Genomic DNA, 6,702 nt, shown 5'->3' with positions numbered 1-6,702 from the left:
GTTGTTTCTCCCCTGTATTACCCTCAGGCAGAGTGTGTTCAACAGTAGTCTTCCTTGGTTCCGCCGCTTTCTCCTTTTGCTTAGCTTCTTCATCTCTAATTTCAGCTTCTCCTTCTTTTGCCTTTTCAGCATCAGCAACTTTTCCAGACCTTAAGGTAATAGCCTTGACTTGCTCTTTAGCTTCCTTCCTGCCTGGTACTTCCGTGTCACTGGGAAGAGTGCCAGGTTGACGATTGAGCACTGCATTGGCTAATTGACCGATTTGATTTTCCAAGGTCTTGATAGAAACCACCTGACTCTTGCATAACAGCTTAAGTTCCTCAAAATCAGCACTAGTAGGTGCAGCTGCACTTCCCTGTTGAGGATATGATTGCCTTTGAGCATACTGCTGTGGTTGCTGGAATCCAGGTGGGTTAAACTATTTACTCCCTCCTTGCTGATATGGTGGCTGAATAGCATTCTGATTATTCTCCCAGCTGAAATTTGGATGATTTCTGTTATTAGGATGATAGGTCGCTGGCACAGGCTGTTGTTGTCGCTGATAATTATTTACATACTGAACAGATTCGTTGACAAGAGAATACTGATCCGTAGCATGAGAACCTGCACAAAGCTCACAGACCATAGCTATTTGATTAACTCCATATGTAGCCAGAGAATCAACCTTTATTGACAGCGCTTGAAGCTGTGCTGCAATAACGGTGGCTGCATCAACTTCCAGAATACCTGCTACCTTACCAGGCATCATCCTCTGAGTTGGATTTTGATGCTCATTTGCAGCCATAGTCTCGATAAGATTATAAGCCTCAGTATAGCTTTTAGCCCATAAAGCGCCTCCAGCTGCTGCATTGAGCATGGGCCGAGATTGGGCCCCCAAACCATTATAGAAACCCGTGATCACCATCCAATCAGGCATTCCATGATGTGGACACTTTCTCAACATTTCCTTGTAGCGTTCCCAAGCTTCGCACATAGATTCTGTAGGTTGCTGCGCAAACTGAGTAAGAGCACTCCTCATAGCAACAGTCTTTGCCATTGGATAAAACTTCACCAGAAATTTTTGCGCAAGATCTTGCCACGTAGTGATGGACCCAGCTGGTTCAGAATGTAACCAGTCCTTAGCTTTGTCCCTTAGTGAGAATGGGAAAAGCCTCAGCTTGATAGCCTCATCAGTTATGCCATTATACTTAAAAGTGCTGCAGATCTCGACAAAATTCCTTATGTGCATGTTGGGGTCTTCAGTCGCCGCTCCTCCAAAAGAAACAAAATTCTGCACCATCTGAATAGTGCCCGGCTTGATTTCAAAGGTGTTAGCTTGAATGGCCGGATGAAGAATGCTTGACTGAATGTCATCAATTTTTGGCCGAGAAAAGTCCATGAGAGCTGGATCAGCTTGAACAATACGATCACCCATGTTTACTGGTCCTTTCCGCTCAGTTCCTGAATCCGAATCTTCAAAATCTAACTTCTCCAGAATATCAAGAACTTCGTCTGTCTCCTCAGCTGTATCTAAAGTCCTCTTGCGAGTACGAGAACGAGTTTGCATAAACGCTCACTAAAGTATCTGAAACACAACCGAAAACAATAAGTAACTACTACGTCCTAATTACTGAGTCCTAATGACCAATGATGGTAAGTACATAAACTAAACAAATACGTCGAGTCCCCGACAGCGGCGCCAAAAACTTGTTAGGGCGAAAACACACGCTAATATTCACGCAAGTATACGCGTTCGCAAGTAATATAGAATACTTTCTAGTTCGTTCCCACAGAGACTCAGACTAATTTATTGTCTAATTAGACTCACTCACCAATGTATGATTACTTCTCAATGTTAAGACACTAACACTTAGAATTGTTGACTAAATATTAACTACAATTAACTACTTAATTAATCACTTAATTAACACTTCAAATTATCAATAATAAAACACTCATGAGATCACAACTTCATTACTACTTCCTTCAATAGTCATTGTTATTTCCTTTAGCATGTGACAGTGATGATATTAATCGAATAACACGAAACTGATAAAAGCCAACTTTCATTGTACTAATACCATTCTACCAAACATCCACAATTAAGATAGAAGTTGAATAGTCATCAATTATGTTGAGTTCCTATATGTCTACAGAAATTGACAACACAACGATTTAAGCACAAGTTGTTCCTTTTGATTACATAGGGCAAATAAAACTGTTAGAGTTACCCACTAATCATGCACAACGTACATGAACCTATGCTAGCATGGCAAGTTCTAAATCTCAAGATCCACCATCGCTTCACAAGAGATTAACACCCTATCTTATATGTTCGCGACGCACATAAGACGAATACGCACAACCAATACTAGATATCATACAATCATCACACACTAAAGTATTAAATAATTAACTAAAGAATTCCATAGTAAATCCGTTACAACCCCATGATCACGATTAGCCCATAATAGCACTTATCGTCATCATGGGTCCATATGAAATCATGATAAACAAACACAAGAAAATAATAACTAAACTAATTATATTAAATCAGAGTACGTCACAAGAGTAAATAGGTTCAAAGTAAGAAAACTAGCATCCAACGTTACAACGAAACAAGAATCACAAGAAAATATGCTTCCTCTTCGTTGCTGTGTACTAAAACGGTCTTCTTCCTTATCTCCTTCGCTCCTTGCATAATACCACGATCCTCTCTCTTGAAAACGTCTCCAAATCTACTTATATAATAGTCCCATAAAACTCAGATTACATAGAAGTGGAAGCCAAACAGAAATAGAAGTCCTAAAATAAATTATCTTTTTTTCCGACCCTGCGCGGCCGCTCAGCATAGCTGAGCGGGCGCTCAGCTTCCTGCGCGGCCGCTCAGCATTGCTGAGCGGGCGCTCAGGACCCTTCTGAAAAATTCCTGAGTTTGCTCCGTTTCTTCGCCGTAATCTGCCCATTTATTCCCTCTCTCAACGATGAACACATGCCAAGGCTTATTGTTGATGATTACTCCTCCGAAATGCAACTAATACCCTGAAATGCATAAACACTAGAAAAACGCATCAAATACACAAAATACTTGATTTCAATGCACCAATTTAAGCCATTTTAAGATGTTCTAAGTGGTATAAAATGCCACTTATCACACCCCCAAACTTAAATCGATGCTTGTCCTCAAGCGTCACAGTCTCAAAAACAAATAAAAACATGCATGAATGCAATCTATATGAAAATGCAGCGATCCTCCTTACTATGAACGAACCAACCAAATTGCAACATCTCAACAAATGCAGTTAGACGACTAAAGATCAATAAACTCATGTAAACGAACATACAGCCAGAAACGTGGTGTGTGCAGATGCTTAACAGATATGCTTCGGAACTAGACCAATTATTATGACTCGACTATCCTCAAGGCAATCACATGATTATACAAAGAATAAAAATTCTAGGCACAAAGTGACATACAACACTACAAGAATTCTGGAGCTTATTACAGAATCATACTTTTTATTCATAACACAAATGCTTATTTGACCGTGCAATGAGTGAGGTCCACAAAAGACTTATACAATGGTATCCATGTAACGAGCGTTAGGTTAGCGGATCCCAGACTCTAAAAGCCTTAGGTCATTAGGCACAAAGTCCCCTAAGAACTTAATAACTCGAATACCAAAGAGCCCACTCCTGATCAATTATGCATAAACACCACAAAAATTATTATATATATATATATATATTTTAATAAAATTTTTGAGCAATTGCGTTTCGCTCCATCTTGCTCAACCCTAGACTACTCACACAACATGCGAGCCGGCTACTAGCCATTTGACGCCTAGCCACAACTAGCAACAAATTCCATTTTTTACTCCAATTTTTTCTTTTTCATGCCTTTATCACTAAGAACCTATTATCGAATTCTAAGCATAATAAATAGATTAACCTCAAAAACAATCAAATCATAACAACAATCTAGTCCTTACGCATTCTCTAAGACTTAGTGAAATTACAAGTGCTTCTAGCATGCATATCAACCTACACGACTTAATCACTTTAATGCTATCACTACACTCGCATCAATATCACAATTCAGTCGATAAATCATCGCAAAAGGGATCATGGTAATTGCATGAGCTACATGACATGATAAACAAATAAAGCTATATAAAAAAACTATATGGCATAAATTATGCAACTATATAAACTAAACTATCATGAATATGCAGCTATATGACACACACACAGTATTCCTTAACTACCACCCCCAAACTTAAAATCTTCACTGTCTCCAGTGAAGGTAATAGAAAGGAACACAGGGTATACCTACTCGGAGTCATCATCATCATCACCGTCAGTGGGTGGAGTATCAGGCGGCGGGTATGCAGAGTCCTCACCAAAAACTGGCCACTGGATATCAGCTCCAAGGCCCCGAAAAGCAGTCCCTAACGCAAGGGTGAGCTCCTGAGCAAACCTGCTCTACGTCTCGTACATGGCATCCATCCGCCGTGAAAGCCTCCTATACTGGGTATCAGCCATCCCAGCACCCTCCTGAGCTCTCGAAGAACCAGCCTCATCACGCCCAGGCCTAGCCATAGTAGCACCTCATGCTGGACGCCCTTCTGGAAGACGATAACCCAGCCCATGCTCCTCGGGCTCACCACCGGTCCACTCCTGCATCCCATTCAGAGTCCCAGAATCAATCGGAGCTGTCGGCAACTGCAACTGCTCATGAGCCGGCCAGTTCACTCCTACTGCTCAGCACAGCTTCGTAACCGTGGATGCATAAGGGATGTTCATATGCTTAGCTCCCCTCAAAAACTTCAGAATTCCTTGGTAGATAAACTCACCAAGGTCCACATAGTACTCCTCATTAAGAATTCCCCACAACAACTGTGCTCTCTCAACTGTGACCTCGTGTGCATGCGAAGAAGGCAAAATATTAGCACAAATAAATGCATTCCATGCACGGGCATACCTGTTCATAGCGATCGCCGGGAAGTGACGATACTCATTAGTGCCGGTCTTGAAGGTCCAAACTGTGACCGGCCTACAGAGAGTCGCACAAATCAAATCCAAGTCAAAATCCTCAGCAGTCTTCTCATTCCAGTTCTCCTCCTCGGGCTTCCTCTCTCGCTGTCCAATCACACGGCGAATCACCGCAGGGTGATAATCAACCGTCAGCCCTCGGACCACAGAAAACCCATTCTTTTCGGCCTTCGCGTTCGCATAGAACTCGCGAACCACGCTCATCGGCACTGCTTCGGGCGACTCACAAAAAGTTATCCACCCCTTCTCTGCAATCATGGGTAGCAACTCACCATCCCTCCCTGATGGTAAAAACCATCTCTCCTTTAGAATCGGCTTCCCCAAAAGCCTAGTGTACTCCTCCTCCGCAGCTCTGTCAGTCAACCGAGGCCTTGCAGCAGTACCCCTTGATGAATCAGCAGTAGGGACTGTGCTGCTGCTATCGATAGTTCGTGCTCTCTTGGGTGCCATTGATTCTCCAATAAAAGTGTTTAAGAACTGAGTTTTGGTGCTTGGGAGAGAGTTTAAGTGTAGGAAGTTTGTGGGAGATATGTAGGATATGTGTATGTATATATAGGGTATGGAATAGGTTAAATTAGATTAGGGTTGGGGATTAAGGGTTAAAATGATGGGGTAGTGGGAACAAATCGTGGGTTTATGGGCTAAAATTGGTTTTTTTTTTATGAACTTAAAAATTTTTCTGGCAGTCGACCCCTGAGCGGTCGCTCAGCAAAGCTGAGCAGGCGCTCAGGGGGTCACTGGAAAAAAAAATATTTCAGCCCCATTTTTCTAATTTTTTTGTGTTTTTGGATATGTTATTAACTTCTAAGGGTTCCTCTAACAACAAATCATGGGTTGCCTCCCACGCAGCGCTTCTTTTTCGTCATTAGCTTGACGTTGCGTACCTTTCTCAAGTAGTCAACAAAATGGCACTAACCACTTCTCGGTTTGCCATGTCCCCATAGTAGTGCTTCAAACGCTGACCGTTAACCTTGAATGCTTGGTCCGGATCATTCTTAAAAATTTCCACCGCTCCATGTGGAAACACAGTTTTGACAATAAAAGGTCCAGACCACCTCGATTTCAACTTCCCAGGAAAAAGTCGGAGACGAGAGTTGAATAAGAGAACTTGTTACCCCGGCATGAATAACTTAGGATGTAGCTTCCTATCGTGCCACCTCTTCACCTTTTTCTTATACATTTTGTTATTCTCGTACGCTTGAAGTCGAAATTCATCAAGTTCATTAAGCTGAAGCATTCTTTTCTTACCAGCTGCATCTAAATCCAGATTCAACTTTTCAATGCCCAGTAGGCCTTATGCTCAAGCTCCGCAGGTAGATGACATCCCTTACCGTACACCAACTGAAACGGGGACATACCAAGTGGAGTTTTGTATGCTGTTCTGTAAGCCCAAACAGCTTCATCGAGCTTTAAAGACCAATCCTTCCTTGACGGACAAACAACCTTCTCTAGAATGCGCTTGATCTCTCTGTTAGACACTTCCGCTTGACCATTTGTTTGCGGATGATAGGTAGTAGCCACTCGATGATTCACATTATAACACTGCATCATAGAAGTGAACTTACGGTTGCAGAAATGCGACCCTTCATCACTTATGATTACCCGAGTTGTTCCAAACCTTGTGAAAATCTGCTTATGAAGAAAATTTAGCACTGCCTTTGCATCATT

General features: G+C 42.0%; 1 non-coding gene across 1 annotated transcript; it reads left to right on the top strand.

Moving 5' to 3' along the window:
• The first annotated feature begins 914 nt into the window (after nt 1-914).
• Nucleotides 915-1,021, top strand: LOC141669394 (small nucleolar RNA R71). Its single transcript, XR_012553680.1, has one exon. It is a non-coding gene; the product is annotated as a small nucleolar RNA R71 (small nucleolar RNA).
• Nucleotides 1,022-6,702: the final 5,681 nt, after the last annotated feature.

This window comes from Apium graveolens, chromosome 6 (genome assembly GCF_009905375.1).
Source record: "Apium graveolens cultivar Ventura chromosome 6, ASM990537v1, whole genome shotgun sequence".
In the NCBI taxonomy this organism is placed as follows: Eukaryota; Viridiplantae; Streptophyta; class Magnoliopsida; order Apiales; family Apiaceae; genus Apium; species Apium graveolens.
The sequence above is the reverse complement of the archived record's forward strand: the minus strand, read 5'-3'. Positions and strand labels throughout refer to the sequence as shown.